Source organism: Artemia franciscana, chromosome 5 (assembly GCF_032884065.1).
Source record: "Artemia franciscana chromosome 5, ASM3288406v1, whole genome shotgun sequence".
Classification (NCBI taxonomy): domain Eukaryota; kingdom Metazoa; phylum Arthropoda; class Branchiopoda; order Anostraca; family Artemiidae; genus Artemia; species Artemia franciscana.
In genome coordinates this window covers 27,517,511-27,533,812 of record NC_088867.1, presented here as the reverse complement: position 1 = coordinate 27,533,812, position 16,302 = coordinate 27,517,511, and the positions used below count along the sequence as shown (strand labels likewise).

At 36.3% G+C, this 16,302-nt stretch overlaps 1 protein-coding gene and 1 long non-coding RNA gene across 2 annotated transcripts in view; one reads left to right on the top strand and one right to left on the bottom strand.

Annotated features, from left to right (window-relative positions):
• LOC136027197 (probable E3 ubiquitin-protein ligase HERC2) overlaps nt 1-16,302 on the top strand; it is a gene marked incomplete in the record, with an annotated part of 290,251 nt that overhangs the window by 159,006 nt on the left and 114,943 nt on the right.
• Nucleotides 1,937-14,572, bottom strand: LOC136027198 (uncharacterized). The gene is made up of 2 exons (XR_010617537.1): nt 14,437-14,572; nt 1,937-2,469 (listed from the first exon to the last, which is right to left on the bottom strand). It is a non-coding gene; the product is annotated as an uncharacterized LOC136027198 (long non-coding RNA).

Below are 16,302 nucleotides of genomic sequence, written 5' to 3'. Positions count from 1 at the left end.
TTGAATATTAGTTTTGCAAAATCTGAAAAATCGGTTCACATACTGTTTATTTTTACTAGTAAGTACAAAGAAGATAATACATTATGATTATTGAATTATTGCAGCCGAGGTGCAACATGTTGTAGGGACCTCTAATATAGGCCTTCTTTTGGTCTTCTTCTTTCCTTTCTTTTTTTTGGAAGCATTCCTGTTGCGTGAAGGTTTAACACCTAAACCTATTGTACCATTGTAACCTAATTTACCTAAGAATTATTTTTTTTTTCAAATTCATTATTTTAAAGTAAAACTAAAGTATTAAACCTATCTTTATTCTTGAGACTTCATCAATAGTTAATAATCAAATTAATATAATACTTGATTTTCTAAATTATTATTTTAGAAAGTCAATGTATAAGTAGATAAAAATAAATTTAATTTTAAACATCTTATCATTTCTAAATAATCAAATGATTAGCAATATCGCCCTAATACTCACTGTCATTGCACAGCTCTTGGACAAGAAACAGGGAGCCTAGTTAGGTGACCTCACTAGAATGGTGACAAGATTTGCATATACATGTTGTAGAATATAAAAACAGGTGATCTGGGCACATTGACTAAGATTGGTTATTCTATTTTCTTATAATTCGAGGATTTTGTCTTCAAGCTTCCCAAAAAGAAGATATGACAGCATGAAGCAGGTCAATGATTACTTTTTCACTATATATCAATTAATTTGTCATCTTTTTGTTCTTTTGCTAACATCCTGTATAGAACGACTTATAGATGAAGATATTAAGAATTTCCTTTTGGGTATGGCGTATCTTGCTCCTTTTTGGAGTCATCAGCAAATTATTCTTCTTTATAAAGAAAAGTTCGTATTTTCTTAACTGGTTCCAATACCAAAGGTTTCTTATGAGATTGAAACCATGTCTGAGTTTCCTTAGTTCTAATGTTTTGAAATGTTCGTCGTTCCAGAAACATCTCCTGTTCAAGGTGTTCTAACTTCGAATTATCATTATTTCTTTTTCTAAGAAATTGGGACCAAGCTTTTGGAGAACTATCGGTTTTACTAACTATCGGTAAATAACCTTAATACCACATTGTTTAGACATGATTAACCGAACGGGCCGTGAGGATAATATGAACTAAGAAAGCCAACGAAATAGAAATAGATGATGGAATGTGAATCCCAAGAGAGACTCAGTTGTTTGAATCTCAAGGGAGATTATTCCTTAGATATACCCTATATTTGCTAGTTTGCTTCACTAGCTGCCAACTGAAATAGTTCACCATGTTTCTTCATAATCGTTTATCGATTGCTCTATCATGTTTTCATTTTATTTTTTGCTTGCTTCAAATGAAGCCCTCCAGGGATGGGGCTGGGGGTAATATTCGACTTTAACCATGCATCGATATTTAGTCATTCTCTAGTCCTCTTCATTTCGTCTTGCTCTATCACTATTATCATACTTGTCTAAAAAGTTGTTTTTGCGACCTCTCTATGAAAACAAGTGGTATAACACTGTTTATTTAACCCAAGCTAAGGGTGCTGTATTTTAAGCTCATAGTTCCATTTGAAACTTTCTCTCTTTCCCTTTCTCTGCCCTCTCTCTCTCTCTCTCACTCCCTTTTTTTTCTCTTCACCTCTTTCTCTTCATTCCTCTCTTTTTCTTTCACCTTGTCTCTCTTTTGCTCTCGAGCTTGTAAAAAATTTAAGTTTACAGCTTGTGGTCTTTAGCCACGACACTGTCAATCAAGGGCGTATTCAAGATTTTGTTCGGGCCAGAGGGGGGGGGGGGGGTAAAAAAAACAAAAATTTGTTTATGTGCATTTTTGTTACGTTTTTACGATTCGGACAAAATCTCGTGGGGGAGTGGGTTCAAACCCGGTAACTTACCCCTGTATACGACCTTGTTGTCAGTACCTCTTTCATTTCTAGCTATCAAAGAAACACTTATCTATTTCTTTTTTAAATTATTTTCCGAATGGTAACGTAAAAAATGGACGATAAGTCATAGTTGTTTCGTCAAAATACAATAATGTTGAGTAGGGAAATAGCAATACTGTACAAAAATAAAGTCCAAGCAACAACAAGGCTAGCAGGCCAAGGCCCAGTATAAGGTCTTTTGAACAAATATGACCAAACACAATTTCACATTCTGTACTATAGTCAGTATTGTAATCATGAGTATTAGGATATACTTCATCCATTGCCAAAGTATTGTAATTTCTTTTGAGTAAAATTTTGTCTCTGTAATCTCGAAGTACTTCATATAGCTCGTTTAAGCTTTCTTCAAAGCCTTCCCATTGTCCTCCGTAGACATTCTCTTGTTTGGGTGATAGAGTCTCGGCCCGCACGCACATCAATGTCATTACTAGCATCATTTGAAGTGACAAGCTTAATAAAATAGCATTTGTTTGGACCATAGTTGAGTTTCTTCAATTCACGTTATGAATGCATCAGCCAAACCATTGCTTTTCAAGCATCTTAACAAAAGAGTAATTATTAGAAATCGTATAAAGCCAGTTAAAAATGGTGATTTAAACTAAAGCTTCGACATACCTGATTTTGTGTGTGTTAATAATTTCAAAACAATGAAATAGTAACAAATGTTTTTATGGCACTTGGTATTAACTAAGTGACATATAGCAATCGCAAATTCTGTCGGTCCCGGTTTTGCTACTTTAGGCACTTCCAGGTATGCTAGGACGATGAAATTTGGCAGGCGTATCAGGGACCGGACCAGATTGAATTAGAAATAGTCGTTTTCACTATTTGACCATCTGGGGGGGGGGGGAAGTGGGGGCCCATTAATCTGGAAAAAATAGAACAATTGAAAGTATTTTGAACTTACGAACCGTTGATCAGATCTTGGTGAAATTAGATGTTAGGAAGGATATCGTGTCTCAGAGCTGTTATTTTAAATCCCGACCGGATCTGGTGACATTGGAGGGAGTTGGGAGGGGGAAACCTAAAATCTTGGAAAACACTTAGAGTGGAGGGATCGGGATGAAACTTGGTTGGAAAAATAAGTACAAGTCCTAGATACATGATTGACATGACCGGAACGGATCCGATCTCTTTGGGGTAGTTGGGGGGGGGGGGCTAATTCTGAAAAATTAAAAAAAATGGTATTTTTAACTTACGAATGGGTGATCGGATCTCAATGAAATTTGATATTTAGAAGGATATCGTGTCTCAGAGCTCTTATTTTAAATCCCGACCAGATCTGGTGACTTTGGGGGGGGGGTTGGGAGGGAGAAACCTAAAACTTGGAAAACACTTAGAGTGGAGGGATGGGGATGAAACTTGGTGGGGAAAATAAGCACAAGTCCTAGATACATGATTGACATAACCGGAACGGATCCGATCTCTTTGGGGTAGTTGGGAGGGGGGGGGGTTAATTCTGAAAAATTAGAAAAAAATGAGGTTTTTTTAACTTACGAACGGGTGATCGGATCTCAATGAAATTTGATATTTAGAAGGATATCGTGTCTCAAAGCTCTTATTTTAAGTCCCGACCGGGCCTGGTAAGATTGGGGGAAGTTTGGGGTGGGGGAACCTAAAATGATGGAAAGCGCTTAGATTGGAGGGATCGGGATGAAACTTGGTGGGAAAAATAGGCAGAAGTCTTAGATACGTGATTCACATAATTGGAACGGATCCGCTCTATTCGGGGGGGGGGGGGGTTAATTCTAAAAAATTAGAAAAAATGACGTGTTTTTAACTTACGAAGGAGTGATCAGATCTTTATGAAACTTCATATTTAGAAGGACCTCGTAACTCAGATCTCTTATTTTTAATCTCAACCGGATCCAGGGTAATTGGGGGGGGGCAGTTCAGGGGAACCGGAAATCTTAGAAAATACTTCAAGCAGTGAGACCAGGATGAAACTGGTTGTGAAGAATAAAAACTTGTATAAGATATGTGACTGACACAACCGGACTGGATCTGGTCTCTTTGGGATAGTTGGGGGGGGGGGTTAATTCTGAAAAACTAAAAAAGAGGTATTTTTAACTTACGAATAGGTGATCGGATCTCAATGAAATTTGATATTTAGAAGGATATCGTGTCTCAGAGCTCTTATTTTAAATCCCGGCGAGATCTGGTGACATTGGGGGGGATTTGGGAGGGGGAAGTCTAAAACTTGGAAAACACTTAGAGTGGAGGGATCGGGATGAAACTTGGTGGGAAATATAAGCACAAGTCCTAGATACATGATTGACATAACCGGAACGGATCTGCTCTCTTTGGGGTAGTTGAGGGGGGGGAGGTTAATTCTGAAAAACTAGAAAAAAATGAGGTATTTTTAACTTAAGAACGAGTGATCGGATTTCAATGAAATTTGATATTTAGAAGGATATCGTGTCTCAAAGCTCTTATTTTAAGAATAAAATGGGAAGAATAAAAACCTGTCTAAGATACGTGACTGACATAACCGGACCGGATCTGCTCTCTTTGGTGGATTTGGGGGGGGGGGTAATTTTGAAAATTGAGGTATTTGTAACTTACGAAAGGGTGACCAGATCTTAATGAAATTTGATATTTAGTAGGATCTTGTGCTTTAAAGCTCTAATTTTAAATTCCGACCAGATCCTGTGACATAGGAGGGAGTTGGAGGGGGAAACCGGAATTCTTGGAAAACGTGAAAATTGGGGTATTTTTATTTTACGAGTAGTTGATCGGATCTTAATGAAATTTGATATTTAGAATGAATTCATGTCTCAGAGCTCTTATTTCAAGTCCCAACCAGATTTTTTGACATTGTGGGGGAGTTGGAGGGGGAAATCTCGGAAAACACTTGGAGTGGAGGAGTCGGGATGAAGCTTGGTGGATAGAATAAGCAAATGTCCTTGATACGTGATTGACGGAGCCGTACTGGATTCGCTCTCTTTGGGGGAGTTGGGGGGAGGGGTTCAGTGATTTGGCGAGTTTGGTGCTTCTGGACGTGCTAGGACGATGAAAATTGGTAGGCGTGTCAGGGAGCTGCAAAAATTGACTTGATAAAGTCATTTTCTCAGATTCGACCATGTGGGAGGCTAAAGGGAGAGGAAAAATTAGAAAATATTAGGTATTTATAACATACGAGTGGGTGATCGGATCTTAATGAATTTTGATATTTAGAAGGACACCGTGACTCAGAGCTCTTATTTTAAAGCCTGACCGGCATTAAGCCTCTTATTTTCGTTTTGAATCTATCTATTGATTCATAAAATTTTGTTAGAGCTTATACCATATGATCTCTTGGCTCTTAGCTCTTCTTTGGCTCGTCACAAGTGCCATATGAGCTCTTAGCTCTTGTTTTTCTATTGTTTCTGTAAATCTGTTTGAAATTAAATATGTAGCTGGCTGTCAAATCTGCTGGAAAAACATTCTTTGCCGGATTGATTGGTAAAAAACTTCCATACACCCCCTTTTTTACGTTCTCTTATTTCAAGCACATTATTTAAACGTAATGTTTAACTAAAATTAGGGATATGTATCCCGTAATCTAATGAATCCCGTTTCAGACACTGTATGAGCCATGCAATGAAAATGCTTGTAGAAAGATACATAGTTTATATCAAGTAGCTTATGGTTTTTTTCTGCAAAACTAGTAACACAAGTTTCTTATTATTATTAAATAAAAAAAGGTTTTCTCAAATAAAAGTAAAGAGCAACATTAAAACTTAAAATGAACTTAGATTGTTCCCTATATCAAGGGGGATGCTCCCTCCTCAATCCCCTGATCTTTACACTAAAGTTTTATAGTTCTTTAACAATATCTTTCACTCAAATTCTATGGCCCTTGTGTTTCTGTACTTGTTCTTAAAAAACTGGGACTAAAAGTGGAACTTAGGAATAAATATCAAGGGTTGAGGAGGGGCAGTCCCCTTGATGCACGAAATACTTTCTGTACTTTTCTGTTCGGACAAAAGATTGATATCAAATTGATATCAATCAAAAGATTGATATCTATTGATATCAAAATTCCATTTTTTAGAGGTTCGGGTCTGTTGAGCCGAGTCACTCCTTACTTAAAGTTCGTTATCACGAACTGTTTGAACTTATATATGTAACGGTTTTTAATTCTTAGTATAATGTAATTATATTAACATTTACAGTGTTGTCAAAACTCCTCTTCTTAGATTTTAGTTACCGTTAACGCAAGTTGCTCCTTACTTACCCTTCGTTACCACCAATCGTGTAATGTAAAAAAAAAAACAAAAAAAAAACACAAAACCCAACATTTTCATTTAGTCTCTGATAAAAACAAAGTTCGTGGTGTGGCCCTACCTCCCCTCCTGATAAATTTCTCATGCTGTTTATGAATTGTTCTTCACCCCTCAACGTCTTTACCTTATGTGATAGTAAGAATAAAAATTAAATCTTTTATCGCACCAAAAAAAATATGCCTCCAGGGTTGAAGTACCCTCCACAGCCACCGGGACATGGGCTATAAGTTGTGCAAGTTGCCCATTGTAATTTTTTTTTGGATAGGATGGTTGCATAAACTTCGGATGGGGCTCATTCACCTTGAAATCAAAAGTTTTATTGCCTTTTTAAGAGTCAAAAGTGATCTGAGGGTAACCTCCCCCCAAGCTCTTTTTTCCCCAGATACACCCGATTGAAACTTTGAGATAGCAATTTCGTTCAAAATACTCAAAAGGTAAAATAACTATTGATCCGGGGTTGACCCCCCTCCCCAGTCTCCGGGACAAGGGCTTAAAGTTTTGCAAGTTGCCAATTGTTAACGTATTAGGTTTTTATGGAAAAAGAGGGCAAGCTTCATCTCGAGTCTCCAAAAAGACTTCGGGTATTGCGGTGAAATTTTAAAGAAACGCTATGAGGGGTAGCGAACACGATCAAAGCACACTATGTGCTTGCTTGTTGTGGAAAGGGATTGTGAACAATATGTAAGGAACGGCTGAAGGTATTAAGTTGAAACTTTCAGAGTGTGCTGAGGAGATGTTGGAGTGACTGGAGGGTTAATCTTCCTCCTTGCCTTTTTAAGTGCCCCCTCTGTTCAACACTGATCGAAATTTTGAAAGTCTCACTTTGTTCGAACTATTCAAGAGATCTAACAGCTATGCCTCCAGGGATGCCATGCCCCTAAAGCCCTGGAGCAAGGATTGTAAATTATGCAGTCTGCCTTTTGTTTACAGACATGATTTATTATTGGGGAAAGCTGGCATGTTCGATTCTGGGTATATCCGAAAATGTTAAGGGGGTTAAGGTAAAACTTTGGAGGATTTTGAAGGGTATGTTAAACTAAATCAAAAGATAATATGTGCATGTAGTTTATCAGAAAGGTTTATCTACAATATTTCAAGAACAGTTGACGATAATAAGTATTAACTTTTATAATATGCTAAGGAGGATGTTAAAAAGTGGTCGAAGGCTCACCAGTTTCCCTCCTATTCCCTTTTTAGCTTCCTTCCTCCAAAGATATTTCGGTACAAATTTCGGGATAACCTTCATGTTCAAAATTGTCAAAAAGTCAAACTATGCCTACAGGGATGACAAAACCCCCCACAGTCCATGGGCAAGTGTTGTACGTCATATAAGTTGCCCATTCTTTATATATAAGGTTAGTTATTAGGAAAGGGGGCATGATTGATCCTGATTCTCGAAAAAGGCTAAACTTATTAAGGCAAAACTTCTAGGAAATGTTGCGGGGGGTGTCAAACAAAATCAATACACACTAAATGCAGGAGGGTCGTCCAAAGGGTGCAATAGTAATATTTAAGAAATGACTAAGTGTATTAAGCTGAAAATTTAAAAGTATTTGAAGAGGGATGTTGAAAAATAAAAGGAAGACAGCCAGCTCTCCTCTTCCCCTTTTAGATGCCCCTTTTAACACTGATAGAACTTTTAAAAAGCCATTTTATTGAAAATAGTCCCAAGATTTAATAGCTATACCTCCGGGGATATCATATATGTTTATACGTATGTATCTGTATTTATACGTGTTTATATTTATATCTATGTATATATATATATATATATATATATATATATATATATATATAGCTTTAGTTAAACTTAATATATTTATATTTATATTTAGCTTTAATATATTATATATTTATATTTAGCTTTAGTTAAACTTAAAGTACGAATAGCACCAAAAACCGATAAGAGGGGAAACTCGAAAGAGGGGAGTTCGAAAGATCTGAAAACCAGACAGCCTAACAATGACGAAACTCAATTGTGTATTGTGTTTTTTTACTTTTTCTAAGTCTCCGTTCTTCTTTAATCTGCTAGTCTTTTTTTGCTTTTCAGCTTCTCTCTGCCCTGCTGTTTTGTTTCTACGTTTTCAGAATATTATTGTTGGAATATTGGAATAATATTAGAATAACACATTAAAATATTATTATTACTCTTTTTTATGCTAGTATACAACTGCTGTTATGTAAGTCTTCTTTCTAGATACTCGTCTTGACACTGAGGGACGGTCACTGACTAAGAGAAATAATTGGATGCTCCAAGAGGCACTCAAAGACTCGCCACCGTAACAGACAACTTGTATAACGCATAAACAAAAGAAATAAAATCATAATGCGTGGGCTTATAAGTACATGTACTGAAATCCCCCCCCCCAAAAAAAAAAAATTATTATGATTCCTCACCCCAAATTTTGGCTTATGTGCCTAGGCTTGCTTCTTCTAGAATCTGGTATAAAAAATTGTTAAATATTGAAACTACAGATTCGCATAACTGCATCAGCCAACTGTAAGGATAGGCTTTCTTGGACTTGTTCGTTTAACAAAGCATGAGCGGGGAGTGTTTTTATTAGAATCTAAAAAAATTTAAAAAGAGGGATATATTAACAGGATAAGCTTGTTTTGGTTTTACTTGGTTGTTGTACATTTGCTGTTTTTTTTTTCTTTCATAGGCATATATTTTGGGGGTGATACCTGACACGGGGATGCCATGGATATTCTGTGGTAGCCACAACACTGTGCTGGGTATTTTTGAGAATTTAAAGTGGCGAAACCCTATAAAGGCCAGTGTATTCTCCTGATGAGCCCTTATGTTGGGTGTTGCCTCTGAATTATTTGTCTATATTATTTTTCCTATTGTTTGGTAAATGACGACTTATACTTATTGACGACATGACTGCCTGTCCATGGATTATTCTTTATGGTTGATTGTGTATGGCTATGCTGTTTGACCTATGTGATTGTATGGATGAGTAGGGTTAAGGCCTCATTCAAGTGCTGGTCTATATTAAACACTAATTTAGGAAAACAGTCTTCCTTTTCTCCTTCTGTCTCTCTTTTTTTTGTGTTTGTGCTGTTGCATTGGTGATTTCTCTTTTCATGATATATATATATATATATATATATATATATATATATATATATATATATATATATATATATATATATATATATATATATATATATATATATACATATATATATATATATATATATATATATATATATATATATCGGGTGGCGATAGGGGAAGACCCTACATATATGTAGGGTACCTCCATAGGAGGCACGGACCATGGGGGGGACCTTGTCCCTGGGGGGTTCAAAATTGAAGCTGGAGCACTCTCGCCTGGTGTCGTAAATACAGGTGGAAAGGGAAGAAGACCCCTCGTGTGTACACTCAACAGGGCCCAGTGGCGTGTTAATACGTATCGTGAGTTACAAACCTTCTCCCAGTAATGGGTTAAATTGCATGGGGATGCAGAACACCATCTTTGGAGGATCCTCTACAGGAGGACAACTGCGGCAGGGTATAAGATCTAAATCTATGGACAACGGCCTCTGCAAATGGCTGACTCGACCCTTTCGGGGTAGCTGCAAGACTGGGGACCTTCCGGTCAACTCTATTTCCACTTTGGAAGTGGCGCCCCTCGGGTATAATTGTAGCCTAGTTAACGACAGAGCATTCGCACAGGATTCTGATTAATCGATAATTCTTCTAGGCTTGGTCTGTTTTGGTGGGCATTTCTGGGATGAAAAACCTCTTCCTAGCCAATTTGTCTACTATTGGTTTCCTCCCCTTAGTAGCATAATACTTGTAGGATAATTGTAGTAGCATAATACATGCCTCCAATGAGTTGGAGTTAATAGTTTTGAGACCATATGTGCAGGATCTCAACTCTTTTTGATAGAAGATCATCGCCAAGTGCTGAAAGCCATGTTCTGAACAAGATGGGCCCAGTATTGCATAAAGCTTCCATTCATTCGGGAGGTCCCGGGGACTTCTTGCTGTCCGGTTCTAAGCCGGCTTAAGCGCTTCGGTCCAGACTTGTGAAAATGTGCTGGTCCCTGCCCTGTACTGGTATCCGGGACTATTGCTTTTCCTGAGGAACATAATGTTCAATTTAATTCGTTCTAAGTATTTGTTTATTCATATATATTAGTACCTGCTATCTCTATGTTTGCTATGATCGTTTATTGTAATTTATATTCATTTTGGGTTTCATTTATTCTGTAATAGTATTGTATTGTATCAGATTAACGACGCTTCTTGACTACTAAGGGCCCTACGTCGGCCCTGCAGTACGTTGCTGCAGCATGATTCGATCTCTGGGTCCCGTATTACCAAGCTAAGGTCAAACCCACTGCACCACCACAGGACATTCTGTAATGGTAATTTCTGGTCGTCTTGATTTTGAATTAGTGTAGATAGGAATTTATTTCTGCTTGTCTTAAGTTTTATATGGCTCTTTACTTTTCTTTGAAAATTTCTTTGTCGGAGAGCTTTTCTTAATTAATATTGAGAAATATCTTATTTAACTTCAATATTTGCCCTGGTACTCCCTTTGTTAACTCCATTCAACTGAGAATATTTTGAAATGTCGGATTTTGACCTTGGTTGTGGATAGTAAACACTTTTTTCTTTAATTACTGATCTTTTTGCTTGATTCATTCGAGTATTGCTATATGGAGCAATAGGTTATTTACTGCAAGGCTAAATTCAGCAAAACGAGGGTATCGTTTTGTTTTGCGGTCCTTTTTAATCAGTGGTAATTTGTGAAAGTTTTCGATGTAATTACACCTGCATTTGTGGTTTAAATGTAGAAATATGTTAGGTTGGTCGCATATTATGGGAAAATATAAAATTAGTTTCTGATTTTGCTTACAAAATATGGATTCTGAAGTATTGTGTATTTAACAGGTTTCTAAGGTCTAAATACCAAAGGGCTGCTAATGTGGATCAGTTGCAACATTGATTTACTCCGTTCAAAAAAGCGAGGAAATACAGACTGTTTTTGGTGGCAATTTTAACAATTATCGTATGAATGAAAAATGTTATGTTTTCCCTTGTTTTTCCCAAATATTTAAGAAAAATATTAAAAGTGACGAAGATGACTTTTGGCTATCATAAAAACCCAAAAAACCATTGGTTGTCGGACCAAAGACGGATATATCTAGAAGAAAGAAGAAAAATAAAAGTAAGTCTTGTCCAGAGACTTGTCCATGATCGCCCGATCTTCAAAATAAACCATATAAAGCTGCGAACAAGGCCATCAAGAAAAGTCACAGTAACGACAAAAGAAACTTGCTGGATGGAAAAGCAATACAAATTTAGGGGGAGGAAGTAAAGGGGGAGGGATTCCGGAGCCGTGTAAAGAATAATCAGTAAAACTATAAGAAAAAGGTCGTTTATTTGGCATGGACCAGTTGGAGACTCCTCGAGAATCCTTGTAAACGAGCAGCTCGCAATGAGTGAGGTTTAAGCGCATCATTTTGGAAAGCTATGCATAAACAACCACCAGAAGAGCTCCTGAAAATCCCCCAGCCGTAGTGTTCACTATAGATATACCCCCCCCCCAAAAAAAAAAAAAAACTACTGAGACCATAGTAGCAGTACAAAAGGTGGAAAAACCAAAACTCACCCTGTAAAGAGTGGATATTAGCAAAGGTGATAAAAACGAGTTTTCATCTTGTTTTGTAGTTTCGACACCAATATTATCAACAGTCTAGATGGCAACTAAACTACCTTGTGATCTAAAATGCAACAGCCTGTTTCTGGCTTTCAAGAAAGCAATTTCAACCATCCAAGGAAACTGGCGTATTATATGCCTTTTTTAAATGCCCATACAATTTCCGTCGCATATCATTTTCCAGATAATTATTTCACAATTTTATAAACCTTTTTGAGATGAGCAACATAGTCTTAGACCCCATCGCTCATGTGCAGACCTAATATTAGTTCTTCGACTGCTAATTGAAGGAAGAACTGAATGTCTCTCTAAAGTCTACACGACTTTTCTTGAAGAAGATTGCCTTGCACTATGGAATCCTGCGAAATCTTGTCTTTGTGAAAATAGTGATGTATACAAGGACAGTAAATGCTGCGTGATAATATCGGGTGCCCAACATATCTCTTTCGTATCCTGTCGGGAGTAAAACAAGGGTGTATCTTCATCACTTTTATTCATACCAATCATAGATTCCATTCTCCGGAGTTCTTCACAGAGGGTACCCGTTGGAGCCAAGAATTGCAGCTTAGCGACTTGGGCTTTACCGACGACATTTCTGTCCTTGAATCGTGTAAAATTGGTTGATAAGACTTGTGGCAGAGTGAAAAAAACGCCCACCAAGTAGGTCCAGAATAAAGTAGAGCTGTGCCTATTCTACTGTGTCTAGTTGACAGTTGGTATTTGAACCAGGGAGTGGTAAGAAGAATCCTCTCGTTCAAAAACTTTTATCTACGCAAATTCTTGAACATCTGTTTACTACAGAGCGTGACAAATCAAAGCATAGCGTCTCTAAGAAAATAAACCGACCTCTTTTCCCCGGTCCCATGAAATTCCACCGGTAGTGGTACTTAAGTAATGTTCTAATGAGAGCCGAATGATGAATCCTAAATGCAGTACTACATTGGAAATCACAGAGACCCTGTCATAGAGATAGACTGAATTACATCCTCAGGCACACCTACCACAAAGATTTTTTAAACCTCCTCACCACCCTTCAGCCTCACTGAGATGGTATTGTCGCAGTAGCAAAATATAGAAATGATTGACTACTTCTCGATTCTGTCAGTTGCTTTCTGGGAAATAGTCAGAACTAAGGTCAAAGGAAGAAGAGTTCGACTATATCTTCAAGCATGACTGAATTTTGTAAAGTGTATTTTTGTGGATCAGTTTAATTGACTTCAAGGGCACAAGAAAATACCATTCAAAATTGTTAGTATTTGGGATTTTACTTGGGAGAGGGGTAAAGGGAGAAACAAAGAAGAAAATGTATTCAAAAGTATACTTTTACTTCTAAAAGCTCTTATTTTTACTTATTTCAATGGTGGGAGGGATATTCTGGGGAATATTCTCCCATTTTTTAGTTGAATTAACCCGTCAGGCTTTTAAATGGCTCAGCAATTCGATGATCATGGCTACATGACCTCGCCGTTTCTCATTTAATTTTATCGGTTTGGTATGATGATTGGATTATTGTGTTGTTCAATGGAAAGGTAGTTCATCTGGATGGATAGCTGAGACCCTATCCGGATAAACAAATTTTTGAACGCATATCAGTAAAATATACTGCTGAACGTTTAGATTGATTTTGTTCTTCTTTTTTTAGTTTTCAGTCTATAAAATTGGCAACACAGATACCCTAAATTTATTCTATCTCTGATCAAGAGCTTTTTAGGAGATACTCGCAAATATACTATCCCGTCGCTGTCTTTAATAAATGATTATATAAAAAAAAAGAAGTTGTATAACCATAATTCATCCGCCTTAAGCCGGTGAAGAGAGCCAATTTTTTTTTTCCAGCGCGGCAAGTGTATGCAAGCTCTCTTTTTTATACCATCTTAAATAGACCTCCTTTTCTTACAAATTTAAAAAACGGTTTTAGGCTTGGGAAGGAATATCCTCAGTGATCTTCCCTCAAGTACAATATATGACGAGAACTTATTTTGAGGCTTATGGAAAAAGCAATAGTAACACAATGAAGAAATCGAAGTGCTTTTGGTAAAAAAAACTATAATATAAAAAATAATTGATATCCTGATTTTCCTACAAATAATATTCGATACAAAACATTATATAGAAATTTTCTTATAGTGGTATTATCTCGATAATGCAGCCATAAGCCGTTTTTCAGATGTGCTCATTATGCCAAACCCAGGGAATATTCTCTCGCAAAAACAGTTCATTTAGAATATTTTTTTTTATATTCATAGTTTGATGTCTCAACGAATTTTATGTTGTTTTTTTTTAATGTGAAATCCGTTAAAATGTCTGTATATATATATATATATATATATATATATATATATATATATATATATATATATATATATATATATATATATATATATATATATATACATATATATATTGCTGGAAAAAAATTGTATATTAAATTCTTGCTGGAAAAAAATATTTGCTGTTCTCTGCATTGTTTTTATATTTTAAGTTTAGGATTCAATCTTAATTTTTATGCAACATTTTTTTTTCATTTATTTATAATAAATGCTACAATTAAGCATACCTCTAATATAGTGATCTGCTATCCAAAATTAGTAATAGGTTTCATTTGGTTTCACATCACTAGCTGCAAATAATTGTAATGCTTAGCAATTGTTCGCTAACTAGTAAAAATGGGCGTGCTTTACTGTAGCCTATCATCCCAGCTGTTATTTTGAACAAAACATTGAACAGATTTTAGACTTCCTTTCTTAATTAGTCTTTTTTTTTAATTTAGGAAGAGGTGGATTTTTTCATTTCTAATAAGAATTTTGAAATATTTTTCAAATAAGAAGTTTGGACTCGATAATCAACTGGATCACTTACAACTCCGGGGCCATATAGAGGATTTGCCAGGGCTAGGGGATCATCGAACAGCAGAAAAATGCGGACATTTTACGAACGTACACAAAATCATAGAAAAGTTTAAAAAACATAACAAACCAAATAAATATTTCAGTCATATCGCGTGAAATTATCCAATTGGGACTGCGTGTGAAATGTAAATCTTGCTAAAAAAAAAAAATTATTTGCTGTTCTCTGCATTGTTTTTAAATTTTAAGTTTTGGGTTCAATCTTAATTTTTATGCAACAATTTTTTTTCTTCATTTATTCATAATAAGTACATTAAAGGCTGTGCAATAATTTTCTTAACAATGAAGAACATGACAGCATGGGAGGGGGGTCATTGGGGTATTCATAAAGCTTTTCTATGCCTGAATGTATTGGCTATCTTTTTTATGACATTTCATCTAACTTGGTTCAAAACTGCGTATTTTGTTGCAGAATTGCCAAATAAGGCACTATTGTGGTATCATATCATTTGTCACGTAAACAGCCCTTATAGTTTGAAAATTCTGTTTCAGTGAGTCCTCTCCCAATACACTAAACCGACAACTCGTTATAATCCCCCTGGGGAAAAACAGCAAAGAATGACTTACTTTCGACTATCTTTCTCAGGGAAAATTTGAGATTCCGTTTATTTTAATTTGTACATAGAACAGTAGAAGGCTAAGAGCACCTCTGTGAGGTCTTAGACCTGTTGAATTCGATATTGTAAGTCTTTCTATTTGCCACAGTAGCATAGGATTGCGTCAAATAATATCACAAAAGTTTTTTAAAGCTTGTATACTTCGAATGAGTTGTTGCTTTGCTTTTTCGTCTGGTAGGAAATTGTGATGCCAGATAATACTAAACAGAATTCAACGGCAAGTGAATGAGGTCCTTAGGAGCGAACAACATGAGTTTTGCCCAAGCGAATCCTGTTCTGATATGCTGTTTAGACTTTGTGTTTTAATAGGGGAATACAATGAATAGCAAACTCAATTACTGATTTTGACCTTTTGAAAGTGCTTTTACACTGTGATGTAAGGTGGCGAGTTTTAGCGTATTGTAGGATACCTTGGGAAATTGTGAATATAACTAATGTTGTTAAGCAGAATGATTGTTTTCTGTACAGACTGAAAGTGACTTTACTGAGTGGATTTGTATTGGATCAAAAGTAAGGCAAAAACGTGTCTTGTCCCTAATGTTGTTTGCAATAGTACAGACTTTTTTCTATGAGTGTGTCAGTTTCGTGGAGATGTCTAACTCAGTCCTGAGTGGTCAATATACGATGGCGATGTCGCAGATGCACTTTAGATTTTCATGAAGTCTCCCCAACCCGTCTACGAGTAAATGCCAGTAAGACCGAGGCTATGTCGAATTCTTCATTACTATTTAGTAGCAAGCCTTCTGAAGGGAAAAACTAATAATGAAGAGGTGACTGAGTTTTGCTATCTTGGAAGTGTGATATCACAAAATGTTAATTATGACAGAGAAATTGTATTGAACCCTCTGCAGTGAAATTGAATTGAAATTTAATTAATTATGACAGTGAAGTTGAAACCAT